General features: G+C 40.5%; 1 protein-coding gene and 1 pseudogene across 1 annotated transcript in view; both read right to left on the reverse strand.

Annotated features, from left to right (window-relative positions):
• The window catches only part of GHR (growth hormone receptor), a 228708-nt gene that overhangs the window by 97529 nt on the left and 111878 nt on the right, over positions 1 to 19301 (reverse strand). The gene's annotated exons all lie outside the window — the stretch shown is intronic.
• Positions 11569 to 11687, reverse strand: LOC111746028 (annotated as a pseudogene).

Raw genomic sequence — 19301 nt, forward strand, 5'->3', positions numbered from 1 at the left:
TTGACCTAACTCAGAAAGCATCTGCCCCCTTTCTGGGCCTTCTAAGGGCTGTCAACAGCCTGCACAGCTCCTACAGACAACCCCCGACAATGTTACAGCTGTTTCCTTGTCTGCCAAAACTACTTAAACTTGCAGGGTTCCCCGCGATCCTTTAAACCAGGGCTGGAAGATATAGCAAATGGTAGACAACTCAGCTCAAGTGTTTTTCATTTTGATTGCCGAACTGTACATTGACCTAGTGTGGAATGCTTCTCTGCAGAGTTCCCTTTTAGAGACTGTGAGGTGGGTGGCCAACAGGGAGGTTTCTTTTGCTCAGATTTTACTGTGCTGAACTGAAAAACAAGTTGCTAGGCTCACATCCGGGGAATCAACCGCAGTCCTGGCAACACACACACACACACACACACACACACACACACACACAGCTCTACAAAGAAATCCAATATGGAAGGCAAGTAGTTATTTCACTCCATACTCCCTGCAAACAGCTTCATCGGTTCTAGGCATACACATTGTGTTTCTGATCTTGCAAATCCATTAGACGTCACCCGTTAGAAAGTCAATAAGCATGTACTCATTCTGATGAGTAATGCTGCTTCTTAATATCAAAAATTATATATTTTCAATGCTGGTTTATAGTCATGTTTCCCACAGTAGAGTTTAAGTAGTAAAAATCCAGGGACAACTGGTTGAAATAGAAAACTTTAACGTTCTGTAGATGGTTTGCAATCTGAACATGTGGCAAAAGCTGATGATCTGTGGTTACTTTGAGGGGGAGAGAAGCTCTTGAGTATTGAATGAATCTTGTTTCCATTTCCCTGACCACATTTCTATCATGCCGCCAACACAGCAGTCTGCCACTAAACGTCAATAACCAAAGGAAAGAAGAAAACTGAAACACATCATGTTTAGTAGCTGAGTAGAAAACATTAGACTAATAATTTCCCCAAAGAAATACTTCTTTCTAATTCTAATCTTAAACCTCTTTAAAATGGTTATAGATAGACTCTTCTGGGATTTTTCTTCTTATTATTTTGAAACATTATGTGTCAAAGTAGAAGTTGTATATAGCTTACTCTTCTGACTAAGTGTTTCGTTGTGTGTTCAGAACAGAAAAGCATACTCACATGGGGCTGGCCCAGCTGTAACTGAGGGTGGAGAGCGAGTGCTTCTCATTTAGTCTTATCATCTCATTTTGTGTCTCCCTCACCCTTTTCAGTGAAACTAAGATGATGCCAGGCATGCAGGATGTTCCCAATAAGCATTTATGAATAAATGAATGAGTGAATGAATGAATGAATGAATGAAGCAATCGGTTAATGTTGCCTCTCCCCTCCCCAATTTCCCAAAGACCCTGTGCTGACTCCCAGGGTCCCAGGGCTATTCACAAGTGTTTTCACCTCCTACCAGCCCTCTCCAGCTCCGAATCTCTCACCACCATTTCTCTACAGCTGAACTTACTGGTCTTGAGTCTCACCTAGTCTTGCCAAGTGATAGTACCAAATCTCATGATTTGCTATGTTTAGATTGTAATTTTTGAGACCCATTACTTGTTCCAAGAATAACAACTTAACTCAAAGGAATCATTTCCACCTTAAATTAAAACTCATGCTTGGGTAGCCGCTCAGTTTTCTCACATGCAGCACAAATGACCTTTAAATATTCAGGAAGCACTGAAAGACAGAGGCCAAATAAATACTGAAAAAAAATTCACACACACACACACACGCGCGCGCGCGCACACACACACACACACACACTATAATTTTTTAAAAATAATGAGTAGTTCAGAACTTTTACACTTAAAAGATAAAGCTATAAACTGAAAAACATTTTTCCTTATCTCATAAAACTCTAAAATTCTATGAAAATAAGAAAAAAATGATTCAACTCAGAAAAGAAAGGGAAAGCAATGGGGAACTCTTACAGACATTACTTCTCGTTAGTCAAGGGTAAAAATATGAAGACCAGAGTTAATGGTAGTTATAATGGTAGTTAATAAAACTGAAGGCTAAAGCCAATGGGACAATAAGTATAATCTCAAAGCTACTGATGAGTTCAAGTGTTCACGATCAGATGACTTCTATTCCAGATCCTAAAAGCACAAATGGACCAATAGACATTGGTTATTTCTGAAGATTTTCACTAGACAAAAGTAGGATACTCCAATGTTCGAATAGGTTAAAAAGGTGGATTCTTAAAATTATACCTTTAACCTCAATCCCCAGCAACATTCTAGATGAATTGTTAAATTGTTTCTGAGCACCTGGCAAGGAAACAACAGGCCACTTGGAGCCACTATGGGTTCACTAAGAACAAATCATTACAGGAAAAGTACTTCATTTCCTTTCATGAAAGGGTTTTCTGACTGTTGTCTAGGGGAGTGTTGTTCATCTAATGTTTCTCAGTTTCAGTGAGGCAGGTGATGTAGCTTTCATAAACTGTTGTGAGTAAAATATATGACTATGGCCTGAATAATTATAAAAATAAGTGAATTCACTGATTGTTAAACAAATGACCGAAGAAGTTGATTACAGAATCCTCAACAGCATGGGGCATAATCTTCAAGGAAGAGCAGGATTTCCAATCTAAAAGATCACAATGTACCACTGCCTGACCTCCAGCTGGCAAAGCCTGAATTATCAGAGAAGCTTCCCTGACACTCCCAGAAGCTGCATCAGTATGATCTCACTCAAGGCATCATTGTGATTTTGAGAATGAGATTCAAAACAGACAGCAAATTATCACAATTTTAAACAATACACACTTTATCTCTGAAGATCTTAGTCTTCCTGACTCAGCTCTCTCTGGCAAAGATAAAGGTCCTGGCAAGGAGTGAAAAACAAGTTCAATCAGCTTCTCAGAAGATTGGCCCTGAGCCAATGGGTTACTCTTCCTAGGAGATTACAACTCAAAGTATGGCGGAGATGGAGGAGGCAGGGGTGGGAGGAAGAGGTGATGGTGGAGAGGAAATGTGGTTGAGCTCCGGGGAGGACATGTGGCCCCATCTGCCTAAGCCTCTCATCTTGTTCTTTAGTTAGCTGTGATCTCCCTGTGCCAGAGAAAGGGTGTGTGAAAAGATTAAGTCAAGTTTCTGTTTCTTTAAAGGAAACAATAGCAAAAAATATCCTCTGAAGTTTACATTCCCAGACGAAAGAGAAAGTAGCGAAGCTTTTGCCACTAAACAGGAAGACTGGGCAGTTTTGTTTGCCTAAGTTCCCCAGGAAGGAAGGAAAAGAGGTTTACATTAATGATAAGATCACAGCTTCCAGCCTCTGTGGGGCATTCCCTGACCCTCTGGTCTTGGGAGTCGTAGACCAGAATTCAGATTCCTTCTGGCTTCGAAAGGGAAAAACAAAACCAAAAAACAGAAAGGGGGAAAGAAAAAGAAAACTTTCCCAAGTTACTGACCTTCTTTTTTCCTTATTCCTTCTGTCTTTAGTTCATCCATTCCCCTGTAATGGTGGCTTTATTTAGAGGAGAAAGAAACCATTTCAATAAGATCCATAAATATTCCCATTCCTGTTGCATCCCAGCCTTAGACTATCCTCAGGAAAACATTATGTCCTTATGGGGTTTGTTTCTTGCTTTTGTTTTTTCATTAGTTTGTTTTTAAATTATACATGTTTTGTTCATTGTAGTCCACATAAAAGAAATCTCATTTTAAACTGCTTACTGCCAAAGTTACAAATATCTTGATAAGAAAATAAACAAGCCCAGGTGCAGTTAATTTTATTCAGGGAGCCCATTTCTTTTATTGTCTATCACTTTTGGGTTCAGTATTAGAATGGTGAGACTGACCTCAAGTACTGGACAACAACTCACTATTTTGACCCCTCTATCCCTGCCCCCCATCCCTGTTATTTATAAACCATGGATCTCTGCTATACCCAGCGCCACGGGTTAGGGCTATTTTAGTCATATATTTTGCACCTTCATTCAGATTTGGCGGTAATCCCAAGCCCGCTGGCTCGGATGCATTCATGGCCCAGCAAGAAGGGCCCTCTGAGGTCAGCGGGGCCTGGTGAGGATGGGAAGAGCAGGGAGTCTGCAGAGACTCACCAAAGGCACTGAAGGCCTGAGGGTAACTCTGCCCCTAGACTGACTTCCATATGCGACCGTGGGTGTCACCCACAGAGAATGCAACAACTAAAACCAAAGGTTGGTGAAGAAAGACCAGTGGGCTGTGCGGAGTAAACGTCGCTCCTAAAAGCACAATGACATCCCCTCGACCTTCATCCTTTAGATCCCTGAGTCCAACTGTCTCATTTTATCCCTGAGCCAATTTCCATCCATCCATCCAAAGAGATCCAGCCATCAAAAAGTTAAACCCATTTCCTGAGGGGGGAAAAAAAGCTTTCTTTCTGTTGTCATAAGGCCCATGACTGTTGGATACAGTCGCTTTAGCTGAAAAGTATACTTGACTGTCAAGAAGCTTGGCGCCCTCCAAAGTGCATACATCCTCTTCTCTTCTAAACATTTTCGCCGAAAATTCTTAAGTTGGGAGAGGAGAACTAGAAGGCAAGGGTGGCTAAGCAAAATGGGGCCAGAGAAGGCAGAGGAGGAAGAAGAAAGGGAAACATTATCTGTATCCCACCAAACTGTACAACTCTGGGTTCTCGTTCTTTAGTTCTGTAACGATAATAGCTTCTATCTATTGAGCATTTATGTGCCAGATAGATTTAAGTCATTTACATGCCTTAATGTATTTAATCCTCACAATAACCCTGCATGCTAGACACTACTACTATCCCCTTTTACAGGAAACTGAAGCATAGAGAGGTGAAGTGACTTCCCTAAGCTTACACCACGTAAGTGGTAGAAAGAGAATTTGGCCAGCTGTAATGCTGGCAGATTAGCCTTGCTAGCATTCTCTCTTTCAGCCTTACCAATGCCCCCCCTTTTTTTTTTCCAAGTTTGTTACAGTGATTATATTTGTACTTTTATTTATCCATCAAAAAATAAAGAGATGATTACTCTTTGGAATCTTGAAAATTCAAGGGGGTCAAACTTTATGGGCTAAAATACTTTTTAAATTTTTGATTTTAAACAAGTAAGCTAGGAGAACAGTAACAAACTAAACAAATATATAGCAAAGGGGACTGGAGGGTGTGAGGCTGTAATTCTTACACCCTACAAGCTCATCAGTGATCAGCTGTGAGAAGAAGGCATAGGAAGCTGCATGGAACATTCCAGGGGTGGAGTTTGCATACTGACTGACTGCCCGGAGCTCAGCCTTCAGCTATCCAGCCAGATGTGCCCTACACCAGAAAACTCAAACTCACAACAAAATAACACAAAATTAAAAATGTTATTTACATAGGCGTATTTGTTTTATGAAGGCTTAACCTAGGATTCTTTTAACTATGCCAGTTTAGTGTTTGTTTATAGGCTATTTATGAACTAGAAAAATCATAAGAGAGGAAACCAGATTGAAGGAATCCTCTCGGTTGAGTACCTACCAAAAAGGAAGACAAAGCCGAATTCATGCAAGCCAGTGGAAAAACAGATTCAAACAATGGCTAGTTCATTTTAATTGACACAATTTTCATTTAACTATCCAGGGGCATCAACTATTACATGAATGAAAATATAGCTCCCAGGGCTGTAAAGGAATTCTTTGGACAAGCTTGCTCCATTGAGGCACAGATGTAATGTAATCCTGACTTTACAGAGGAAACTAAGGCCTACTGCAGTTTACTTACCTGGCCCTGGTTAACAAAGTTCAAAATGGCAGGAGGGCAGGGAACTGGAATCCAGATCTAAGTATTGTTCTTTGCACATTATACTGTTCACACAGAGAGTAAAGGCTGGGTCTAGGGCTCAAAACAAATTTTCTTATCTACACAGAGCTGTATTTTCACTCATTACAGTGAAAAAGGCAGTTCAGCGATGTGTGCATGTTCCAGTTAATAAATTAAATAGGCTGTATGGCAGTATTCTAATAATAAGGATATACAATGGTAAGAAAAAAAATCAGTCGAATGAAATCTTACATCATTCATGTTCCTTAAGAAAAAAATATCAATAAATAACTTACCAAGATATTAAAAATCAAGGATACAAAAAGAGTAAGCAACCACCACCATAAAAAGGGTAAACTCATGCTAGATGCAAGAGTATTAAACTGTGTGTGTGCGTGTGTGTGTGTGCGTGTGTGTGCGTGTGTGTGTGTGTGTGTGTGTGTGTGTGTACATCCATCCCCCACAGGCTCCTACGTGGTTGTTGTACCAGCATGAGTTTATCCTTTTTATTTACGGTGTTTGGCCTATGAGTTCTGCTTTGCTGGTTAATGTAGATAACTATGTGGTTTCACCAAAGCTTGCAGGAGTTCTGGCATCTACCTAGATTTATCTATTCTTAACTTGGCATCGGTTTTGTGGCTTTTGCTGTCCTCATCTCCTATCCAAACTTACCCACCTGCCAGACTAAACAATCTCTTCATGGAGGTTGCACAGCATAGGTACACATGAGGGCTTTTCACAGCTACATCTGAGTTCCAGTTTTAGCTTTGCACCTCACTATGTGACATACCACAATCTTCTCAAACTCTCCCAACCTCACTATATCCTGGCTTAGAAGGCCTACTACAGGCACCTCACAGGTCTTAGAGGAGAGCAAGGTGAACACATGGCCTAAGTGTCTGTTACACTGTTAACACTGAGTTCATGTCAGTCTCTTTCACCTGGTAACTGGAAGCTTCTAAACTGTAAGGATTAAAAAATCTACCTTTTCACTTTTTGCACGATTTGGAAAATCCCAAGGTTGGGAGAGGTAGGGAAGAGCTATCTTCTTTTGCAATTTGGTGGAACTGAGGTGAATGACAGAGAGAGAAATGAAAGACAATGACACAAAACTGTCCCAAGGATAATCTTTCCCAGGTACATTTCTGAAACCTGGGAAAACTCATAAATAGATACCAGGGTCTTTATAAAGCTCTGTTCTAAATGTAAGTTTAGAACAAATGGTAAAAAGTGTCCGAACAGCTTGAGGCTATTCTAGTGATTTCTCTTATAGCTGTGGTCTGTGGACATCCCTCTGGGGACCTGCACTGACCCCTGTGAGCTCACCAGTTCAGACAGGCCAACCCCTGGAGCTACCATTTAAATATTTCACTGCTTGTCAGCACTTCCACTAGAGGGCAGCAAGTAGAAAGAAGAGGATGTCAAAGAGATGAATGTCAATGCTTGGCAATAGCAGCTGTCAAGGTGGGGTATCAAGTAATGGGAGTGCAAGGGAGCAGGTTAACTGAGTGGAAAAGATGAGAGCCTGAGTAATTAATGGCTTTCCATTTCTAAGTGAAGCCAAGAATGGAAGGAGAAGTTCAGCGTTAGCAGGAAGTTGGAGCAAGGTTTCCTAAAACAGCTAATCTTCAGATTCATGTTTGGAGATTTCCTAAAATAATCGCAAATACAGAACATGCAAACGAGCAAAATCCAGGGCATCACTCTAGGTCTCATGCAACAGAAGCTCTAGGTATGGAGCTCATGAATCTGTATTTTTCAAAAAAACTCCCAGCTTATTCTGAGTAACGACCAGAGTTGGTCCCTTGGATGTCTGAGGTCCCTGCCAACTCTCAGAAGACTAATTTTACTAACATAAAATATGCCTAAAGCAACCTTCAAAATTATGGTAAACTCGTCTATCCCTCTACTAACTTGTCTTTAGAGAAAAGGGGCAGAAGTAACTGAAATTGCTTAAGTGTGAATTACAATTTACAGTTTTCAGTGTTTTTACAGACATATTCTCTCTTAACCTTTTAATCCTCACAACCACCCTGTAAGTAGGAAGATCTTAAAACCTCATTTACAGCTGGGGAAACCAAGTTCCAGTGAGGGTGCCTTAGGGTGGTGAGTCTAGAAACCAAGACTGTTGATTTCAGTTTATTCCACTCCATCATAATATGCGGTGCCTTCTAAATTCTGTTCTTAACTTGGATTTGTAAACAATTTTTTCATCAAATGGTTTACTGGAACTCTAAGAATGATGGCCAAGTCCAAGTTATATGCAGAACAGGGATGGAGACACTAATAAGAGAAAGCTGTGATGGCAAGGTCAACAGACTCACCTCTAGCTGTGTCTTCTGGTACCCCAGGAAGCAGAAGGAAAACGATCAGTTTAATTTGTGAGAAAGATGAATGAGGACGCATAAATCAGGGGTCACACTTCTGTGGCCGGCTTGCCACATGGGAGAGCAGAGTGATTTCATGGGGGTCTTGCAATCTAATTCACACATCTCAAAATCTTTTTGCTGTTGACCACTCTGCCGTGAGGGTGCCAACTCGGCATGCACCTTAAGATATTTCCAATTTTGCAATGTTTCAAAACAGATCTTCAAGTAGATTTCAGCAACTAGGTTGCTTGCTGTCACAGGGTAACCTATAGAGGACCGTCCACCACCGCAGGAGTCTGTATCTTGGCCCCACTCCTGCCAGTAACTGCTGGATTCTTGAGTAAGTCCTTTAACCCTTCTGGGCCTGGGTTTCCTCATCAATAACCAGAGAGGGTCACTGCTGCAGGTTCTAGACAGTCCATGAGGACACATTTAGTGTCAAATTATTTTAAATTGGTTTCTCACATTTCGAACCTAGGAGATTCATATAAAATATTCAAGATCAACTTTTGGGTACATTCCAATGAGGAACAAATGGATCATTTTCCATAGCCCTTTCATCTGCCTCGCCCACCTACCTGCTCTCTTCAAAACACACAGATACACACACACACACACACACACACACACACACACACACACACACACACTGCTAAGGAAAGTTTCATGACAGCAGGAGTTTTTTTTTATCTTTCTTGTTCACTGAGGCATTCCAAGTACTTAGAATAGTGCCTGGCACATAGTAGGTGCTCAAAATATTTTGTTGAATGAATTAATTTCTGGTAACTTTATAAAAAGTATAGTTTTTTCCAAGTGAGGGGAGCTGAAGACAATCGGCTCAACCCAGAGATAAGACATAAATATATCCAATAAATTCCTGATTTATAAATCATAATACAGATGATTTAAATATGGGCTATTGATACATACTTATGCCTAGATATGGTATATTTGTTTCACATAAGTATAATCAAATCGAGATTAAAAAATAATGTTGGGGAAGTTTTCACAAGGATTCTGAATGTACCACACAAGATCCACCTGTCAGCTGTTGGTTTCACTTATAATGCTTGAAAAACAGCATAGCATGGTGACTCTAAAGGCATGTGACAGTTCAGTATGTGGAATGTTCCATATTACTGTAGCCTTAAATATGGAGATTAATTTCTCTGGTGGTAAAAGGCAGGTCTTAGATTGAGGAAATTTAATCTCACACCAATTATATTAATTTCAACAGCTGGCTTTGCAGTTATCATACTCTCCCATGCTTCTTTTAATAAATGCTCATGTACGTCTCCCAGTTCACTCCACCAGGCTTTAATTCTTGAAGCTGTCGAAAGAGAAGTGACAGGAAGCATTTGTTGGAAGCACTCAGAGGTGACTGTGCATTCACAGGGATTTGTTAGCTGATGTTTAAGTTGCTGCATTTCTCATAAATAAATGTGAGTGACAGGCTGTAAGGGTGATCTTCCAACACAAATGTGACTCATAACCATTCGTGCAGCAAATGCTAAAGCTAACAACTCTTGCTCTATTCCACCTAGAAGCACCTCCGGAACATGGAATAGGTGAAATTTCAGGGGAGGTTTAAAGGGTAAAAATACTGCAGCCTTTAATGTGAATGCGGCCCCATCACGCACACTGGCTTTTATATGGAGTTTCCTTGTTAATGAATATCTAATGTAGAACACCCTGATATAAAACTTGGAGATTCCGTCACTTTCATGATAGTCAACCCAATCTCCTTGGTACTAGCAGGTAATTACTTAGGCAGAATTATTTTTATCTAAATATACAAGGTTAGGTTTAGAATTTAAAACAGGTGTTCACAATGCTAAGAACATTTCTTTCTGAATCAACAGCCCTGAAATGAATCGATCAAGGTCTGCGTGAAGAATATATTCGGGACTGAGCTGCTGCTTTGACCTGGTATTCCTCGTGTCTCTGGTGGTAAAAGACTCTACTTAAGGAAACATGGGTTGGCGTTTTTACCTTTATTTTATTATTTATGTTTGATCATTTGCTGTCATTGCAACAGGTATGAAAAAAGATGGGAAAATAGCAGATGTCTGTGACAACTTGAATTCTTAAAGTGCTCATTCAGATTTCATACTGCATTAAGAATAGCCCTAAAAAATGATAATACCTCACTCTGTGCCTAGTACTGTCTATTAGCATGCACCTTAAATACTTCTGGCAAAACTGCTTGAATGTATGGCACTGCATGAAAAGGAGTTAGTCACACTTAGTCAAATGGTAATTGCTATTACAGAGCTTCAGCTGTATAGCTCAACTGATTTTCTATGGTTTGGTTCGAAAGCAGCCCTTCCTTCTCTTGGGGATCCCACAAAATTTTGTGCATGCTATGTTTGTATACTCCTTATGGGATGTCGCACGTGATCTCTCTTTTTCTTCTAACCTCTGTGATTACCTGGCAAACCTTTAAGCCTCTCAAGGTTTATTTATTTATGAGTCTCTAGCACCTGGCTCAAAAAAGTCTTAGGTGAATTAACAAATGAACCAGTGAAAAGATAAAGGGTGTACTGTAACCATCTGTTTAAATATTTGTTTTACTTTTAAGAGTACTAAAACATGCTTTATCTAATTTGACCCCCACAGCAATTCTAGGCCCTATCATTTCCACATACAATCACTGGATCTAAACCAGTGGTTCTCAACTGGGGGCCATTTGCCCCCCAGGGAACAGTGGCAATGTCTAGAGACCTTTTGGTTGTGAGAACTGAGGGTGGGGGGTGTTATGGTACCACCTAGTGGGTAGAGGTCATGGGTGCCACTAACCATGTTACATTGCAAAAAAATAAAAATTATCTGGCCTAAAATGTTAATAGTGCCAAGGTTGAGAAACCCTCATCTAAAGTCTCCAATCTCTGAAAACTATTGTAACCTTTTTTTCCATGAGTTCCTGTCCAACAATATCTTTCTGATTAAGTATATCCTATAGGAAATTACTCAGTGTACCATATAAAACTACTTGCATTCAGTTACCTTCCTCAAAAACACACAAACTTCCCCAAAACTATGAGAATGGCGGGTTCACGGTTTGATTTTAAATTGCTGACCCAGGATGAATGTTTGATTTGCCAACACTGCTCCTTTTCCAAAGGTACTTGGGTGTAGCTAGCATCCGGGTACTTCCATGCACTTGAAGAACCAATTGTCTGAGGTGTTTCAGAACATTTACAAGTTTATCTGCTGCTGATGATTAACGCTCCTCGGAAGACTAGGTAGATTTAAATATCAGCTGTTTTAAAGAAACCCCAGAGTCAAAATACTGGCAAGTTAATTCCATCTTTTGCCTTTGAGAAAACTATTATCTGAGTGGGAGTAAGCCAGAAGTGATGGTGATATAGTGATGTGGAGAAACTTTCGGAGGTAGCCAGAAATCCTTTTGTCTGTCACAACCGAATATCTTTCTTTTTTTTTTTTTTTTTAAATGCCTACAGCACCTGGTCTTCCTAGGTGGTCTCCCATCCAAATACTAACCAGGCCCAACCCTGCTTAGCTTCTGAGATCAGACGGGACTGGGCTTGTTCAGGGTGGCATGGCCATAGACAACTGAATATCTTTCTATAACTTACTAAAATGATTCCCCAACTTAGTAGGTGTTGTGGCATGACATATCTGGATCTTTTGTAACTCAGTCTCCAGCAGTAAATGACGTGTTCCAGGAAACACCAATTCTGACAATGCTCAAGTGCACAGAACAGGGAGAACAAAGGCATCGTAGAGATCATCTATCTTATCTGCCGATTTTCTGCTTTTTAAAAATTTGCTGAATAATTTATTCACATGAAATTGTACCTGGAAACCCACTGTATAAAATCAAAACAATTATTTTAGGAAGCTGTGTTTGGGCAAGGGCGGGGCGCCAGAATGCCTTGGCAAGTCAGCTCCACACTCCCACACTTTAACCCCACCCGTCTGAACCAGCAACCCATTCTACTTTAGGATAACTATAATTGGCATAAAGTACTTTCTTGAACAGCAATTTAATTGTTCTTGTTTTTCCCCTCATGAAGAAAAGGTAAACAAAGAGAAGATTAGCTGAAAACTAACTAAAACTAACTCTTTCTGGTAACTACACCAGGTACTTAACATGCTATCTCGCTTAATTCTCATGGATGGCTTTCTGAGCAAGGTATTATTATCTCTATTTTAAGATGAGAAGTGGAAAAGCTGAGAAGTTAAATAATTTGCTCAGAGTCACAGAGCTGAAATGGATAGAACTGAAATTCACACATGAATGTGTTTGATTCTCAAGTCTACAGTTTTTGGTATATTACACTATTTTACCATGCTACCTAAAAATAGGTAGTTAAAGCCCTCTTCAACATGATACATTTTTAAAACAAATATCTTGCCATTGCCCCTTTATCACCCTCATCAAAAGTCTTGACCTTAAGTCTGTTTTGTTCTGGTTTGTCAATATTCTTCTTAAATCTTGATGGCTACGATTCTTCAGGTTATTCCAGCCATGCTGTGGCCAGTGCAGACCAGACGACTGGTGTTTTTCATTGTTCTAGACCCTCCCTTTCTATTAAGGCAGCCTGAGCTAGCTTACTTTGGCAGCTAAATCGTAACAGTTTAGTTCATTATATTTGCAATGAACTAAATAATTTAAGTCTCTAAGAGGACTTGCTGTAAGCCAGGACTTTCACTTCCTTCATTTGTGAAGTTAATTAAAAAAAAAAAACAAAAAAAAACCTAGACACAGGACTTTACATCTATCCCTATCAAATTTTCTCCTGGTAGTTTAGGCCCGTGGTAGTTTTGATTGCTATAGACTGTCAAGATATTCTGAATCTTATACCTGTTGTTTAGTATGTTAGCTAGCCTTAGCTTTGCATCATCTGCAGATTTGATTAGCCTGCCTTCCTTGTCTTCATTCAAAAAAAAAAAAAAAAAATCCCAGGGGAAAAAGGTCTAGCACAAGGGTTTGGTTCAAGGGAATCCCTTGCAGAATACTATGTCCATATGTAAGAAATAATAGAAAAAATAAATAATTTCGGAGTTGAAAGGGACAGATTAGATTTTTCTCTCTGTAAAGTTTTATTCATGGATGATGAACAACTGAGTTTAGAGAAATTTAAGAGCTTTTGCCTATAACCACAGAGCTGATTACTAACAGAATTGGATTCATAACCCAGAGTTGCTAACTGCTAATGTTTTTTCTCCCATCACACCATTAGATGGGATCATTAATGGCAAAGAAGACATTCCAATATGTTTTAAAATAATTTCTTGATACAATTTTCTTTTCTGACAATTTGCCTTTCTCCTAAAAGAGCAACACACAAAAAAAGAAATTCCAGTGAATGGAAGACTTTTGTTTTCATAAGCTTGGTTTCACTTCCACTGATTTGGATTGACAAATCCGATCAGAAAAATGGTGTAAGAACAATATAACACTCAACACAAGCCCTATATGCAAAACAAAGAATGTTAATCCTTTGAGAGTGGGGAGCTTCTCCATTCATGAAGAATCCATGAATGATAGAGAGGAGAGCACCCAGGGTTGACTTCCCTAAGACAGACCTTGCACTCCCCTAGAACAATGGGGGGAAGCCTGGTAGATAACAGGGCTGGACAGTACCAGAGGGTGGTGACCAGAAGCCTGGGAGGCACCTTTCACAAGGCTACTTTTTTCAAAGGGGAAGAGGAGGCTCCTGTCCCCATGAAACTTGGCTACTGATTTAGCCTCAGGAAGAGATACCCATTTACTTTGAGGCGATTACCCACAACTTATAAATTTTATATATCATATATATACACACAAATATAATATATACACACATATGTGTCATATATGAAATATTGAGGTTTAACATTGAAAGTTTAAGTGCTACATTAAATTTAATGAATCTTAATCTAAGGAGATTTAAAGAAGGAGTTCATGGAATTGCCACCTGTCTTTTAAACATAATATAACTATGATTCTTTAGCTAGACTGATCATGTACAACAAATGCAACTTCCATAAATCAGCTGACATGCCTACAGAGGTGAGCCCTCTCATTAGTTAGCCACCATGGGAATCCTGGGACACGAGAGGCAGTGTAGTGTGCACTCTGAGGTCAGACTGCCTGGGTTGAACTTGTCCTTTTGCCGTCACTAATTATGTAACTTAGTTACATAATGATTCTTGGTGTCCCTACCTAAAACGTGGCAATAATTGAACTTTCCTTTTAGGATTGCTGTGAGATTAACTGATGTATTAGTTAGAAAGTACTTAAAACTGGATCCACTAAAGTGCTTCTATTATACTTATTACAATAAACTGGTTTTAATTCTGTCTCTCCACATACCCAGCCCACGTGGTGACGAGGCTGGGGTATGGTGCCTTACTCCTTTGATATCAGATCTGCCACCAGGCAAATGCTCAATGAGTAGTCACTGAACTTAATTAACTCACCCAATATCACTCCCACCATCAGTCTACTCACTACAGACCCACTTGCTGTGATGATCGGATTTAAATTTATTAATTTTAGAAGTATAAGAACTAGAGCGCTAAGGTTTTATCAAAGCTATCCTCTGAACATTCATTGTTAAAATTACAAATATGGTAGGTAGCCTCATTGCTATAAAAGTTTATAAAAGTTTATGCTATTGTGTCTTAGTTTTACTGTTGAAAATATCTTAAACATTAGAATCTTCTTCCAGACAGTTTTCTGGAGTCATTATTCAAATTATCTCTAGCTTCCACAACTTTCTTATGCAACTGAACTGCTTCTTTAAGGCACATATTGTTACAAATCAAATTCTACACATCTGTTTAGTTTGCATGTTTATTTAGGTCTCAGGCTTTGTGGTAATTCAATTTGAAGCGAATGGAAGTTACCAGTTATTGAATACTTAATGTGCTCTTCCTGTGTAATTACAATAGGTGATTTACTTGTGTTACTTCCTAATGAATTTAAACAAGTTATTTTCCTCCCATTTAACAGATGAGAAAACTGAGGCTCAAATTGAATAAGAAACTACCAAATCCACTGTAGCAGATGCTGTCGGTGCTTTGCCGATATGGATCCCGTAACCATTTTTGCACACATAGACTCCCTGTGTGTTTTCACGCCCAACAACCAGCACCTGTGTCTCTGCTGGCTGCCCAGGGGCTGCTAGAGTCATCTTAATCTGCACTTGGAGAACTGATAGTGTCTAGAAATTTACATCCTCCTGGAGTTAGCCCTTAACTACCAACTGAGGGCTGGATCTGGATACCAGCTGATCTGGACAACTTGAAATACTGCTTCGTGGGGGCACTGAGACAGATACTCACCCCGCGCCCCCCACACACACCCGCCCACTCCACTGTGAGACGGTGCTTGATATTACATCCTTGTTTGGTTTCTTGACCTTCCCTGTCTCATTTCCCTACTCTCCTATTAGTTTCTCCCTGGAACATTTTCTAATAATTTACTTTCACTTAAATCCTCATCTCAGCATCTGGCTTCTGGGGAATTCAACCTAAACAAACAAACAAACAAACAAAAAAACACAGCTCATAAAAGGCAGAGCTGGGATTCAAACTCAATCCAGATAAAGTCCAAGACTGATGCTTTGAAATCCCTAATTTCTACTGCTTTTCCTGACCATGACAGAGAAGGAAACAGGAATCAGATGAGACTGGTGCAGACAGGAATCAGATGAGACTGGTGCAGACACTACTAACTGAGTCTACTCCCTATGCATTTCTGTGAGTTGTCTGAGTACCAGCCAAGGCCACCAACCAGCCTCTCCTCTCCCCACCACGGAACTTTTCCACAGGCTCCGTGTGCCCTCCTATACCCTCTGACAGTCTAAGCTTTTGGCTACTCCAAGGAAGTGATAGCCAAGGAGGGGATCACAGCACCAGAGGGACATAACCAATTCAAATGCATAACCAGTTCAAATGCAGATCCAACATAGCTCTTATCAACGAACTCAGAAATCATTCAGTAATCTACACCATATTTACTGAATGCCAACTAGGGGCTTAGCAGCAGCCACAGTCTCTTCATTTCAGCCAGGAATGTCGGTGTTTCCCCTCTATCTTATGCTTTAAGGCATCAGTGGACATAGCAACCCACTCCTATCAACATGTTGGAGAAATCGCCTCCCAAAAATTCAATAGGGAATAGTTTCATTTTAAATATATCTCACGTTAATGAAAGTGCTTAATATCCTTCTATTTTTGTCTTTAATATTCTTCTATTTTCTCCTTAAAGTAAGTTTTTTTTTTTTTTTAATACCCGAGAACACACAGGTTTTTAGCACCCATTCAATGGAAATAAGACAAGACAGTTTGGTCATACTGGGGGTAGTTATACTTTCGCATTTCACACCCACGATTGCTATATTAGTTTGACATGCAAATATAGCCAGGATAGACAGTGAATTAATCTAACTCTTTCTATTCCTTAATAAGAGCTTTCTAGGAAGTCAGACTTAGTGATAGCTGTAAAGAGAGAGAAAGCTAGTCAGCTGTGCCTGTGAGGTTCAGAGCAAACATCCAGAGAGTATGGTGCTGGCACGGCTCACCAGGCAAGTCAGGCAGAGTCATATACCAGCCTGCAAGACTGGCTGGGGCTGAGAATGGCACAATGGGCACTGCGCAGCATTCTACTCCTCTAAAGCTGATCTGGCCAATCTGTGCCATGACACAGGGCAGGGCTCTTTGACTGATTTCTCCCCATTTCCCTGTTGCTCTACGGTCATCACAACATATCCTCTGATCATGAGCTATTGTTGAGAAACGCATGGTGCCTCTTGCTCCAACCAGGGACGCAGCTGCATCAATGGCTGGGTGGAGGAAGAGGGAGGATGTGCCCTAAATGTTAGGCAGGCACAAATGGTCCTTACCTCAAAAAATAACCTCTCATTTTGGGGGAAGCCGAGGCTCCCCAAAATATAGCATAGTAAATATCACCAATTCAGTCTCCACTAATGTGAACCTATTAATACTTACACATAGCGCATGGTTATCTAGAAGTCAAATGCTCTACTCATTATTATTTCTCCTTATACACATTTGCAAAGTTTTACTAAAAGATTAGAAAATACACAAAATACCAGTTTTCTTCCATTGTCAGAGATTAAGAAATTAATGATTACATCAATATAACTTGGTCTTTTACTTTTGAGAATATCATACTTCAAGACAGGCTCTTACTGGAAAATTGGATAAACCTGATATTTAAGGAATAGGGAAAACTGATATTTAAGGAATAGGGCTGGAAAAATTGATCCAGCCATCCATATGATTCCTAAACAGGGTCTTTCATAATCTCAGGTTCAATGTCCAAAGGTGCAGAGAAAACTTGGATTTGAAATCTGCAGCCCTCATTATACCTCTCTATGTCTGTCAATATTTGAGATTTAATCAGGTAGGTGGGGAACAGATAAAGGTGCCATCAGGTGGTTGGTGCTGGGTGACTGGTTCATTCAGTGTAGGATGTTGGCCAGTGACTGGTACATAGGGCACAGAGTTCAGTCACCTGGAAAAAGGTTGACAAAACTTAGGAAGGGCATCAGGCTTCTGGGCACTGGTGTGTAGGGCAGAATCCTGACCCTGGTGGCATCTGAAGTATACAGCAGGAAGGTGAGATCATTCCTTCCACAGAGAAGACCCACAAATCAGGACTTAGGGTAGGGCCCGGGGATGCTTGGGGCCTCTTAGAGGCCATTGGTCCTGAATTCCATAGTGTACAGCTATTTCCAGACCACTCCCACTGGAAAGGGATCCTAATTCAACCCAGACCTGGTTAGCACTAGAGATAGAGGGCATTACTGACCACTGTGGGGTATGACTGGGAAAATTCCAGGTCAGGATTTAGATGCTGATTCATTCACTCAACAAATAAATGAAGATCTACTCTACGTGTCAGAATGCTAGAAGACAGGATACAGGGATGAAGAAACCATCCTTTGTGGATTTTAAGTGAATTTTAAATCCATAACAATTATGACATGGTATGCAGTGATCATTTTGTCAATCATTTGATAAGAATTAAATTGCATATATTTCAAGCTCAACCCAGACTTTGTCACACACCTTGAAACACATTACAATTTCATTTAGAAGAGGGACACGACAAATGTTCCCTCCCTTCCTCCTCTCTCCCATGTCCCACCTCTTGGTGAGAGCACGTATAACACTATCCTGAAACATTTTCATGGCTGGGACATGATCCATCATGCTCTAATACCTGCAAGCCCGCCATGGAAATGTAATGCCGACATGAATTTGTTAAGGTTAAGGCTTAAGGCCAGTAAGAAGTTATACAAACAGAAATAGAGAATCCCAATGGATATATCTGATGAAATACCATGGATTCATTTTGAACAGATTTGGGAAATATGGACAAGCGAAAACTCAGATGTGCAGCGGAGGCTGAAGAAGTGCTCCAAGCCCCTGGCCCTCCTGGTCTGCGCAGTGAGCACCAGACAGGGCACCAGGGAATCTTCTGTTTGTAGGATCGGCTGCATCGGATTTCAAAGTGTGTTTGTAGTACACATCACCACTGCCTTTATGCTGCTAATGACAGAGGAGGAGGATGCCTTGCTTTGGATTTGAGGAGGACAACACTGATGGCATTACTTAAACACCCACGTGAGTGTTGCTGGAAAAGCTAAAATGGCACGTTGGTGCCAGCTGCTTGTGCAAGAGGAGGGTGGTCCTCAGGCTCATAGCTGCTAGTGACTCCGCCTGATGACAAGTCAGGTGTATGGAACTATGAATAAGCAGTTAGTTACAAGGAGCATGGGCTAGGCTTCAAAAGATATCTTTGCTGATGGCTCTGAAATGCCTAAAATTCTTTATTATATAGAGATTAAGGTTAAGGTTTAAATGAAACCAGCTCTGGAAAAATAACCCACTGACTTAAAGTCACAGTGAGGAGAAAACTATCAACCACAGGGTCTTCCCAAGAGGGTTTTCCTGGGGAGAAGGTGCTGGGTGATTGGGGGACCTTGGGCCCTTGGTCGTAGATCTCAGGCAGAGGCTGGCTGGGCGGATCCAAGCTGGAGTGCACTTTCGCACAGGTGAATCTGGATTAGTCTTAAGCCAGAGGCAGAAAACCAGGCGTGTCCATGAACAAGAGCTTGTGGCCAGCATCACATATCAAATGTCAATCTCGTTCATGCTTACCCCATAAATGAAGCCCCAGTTTAGGCTACTGAACCAAAGT

This window comes from Pteropus vampyrus, unplaced genomic scaffold (assembly GCF_000151845.1).
Source record: "Pteropus vampyrus isolate Shadow unplaced genomic scaffold, Pvam_2.0 Scaffold172, whole genome shotgun sequence".
In the NCBI taxonomy this organism is placed as follows: Eukaryota; Metazoa; Chordata; class Mammalia; order Chiroptera; family Pteropodidae; genus Pteropus; species Pteropus vampyrus.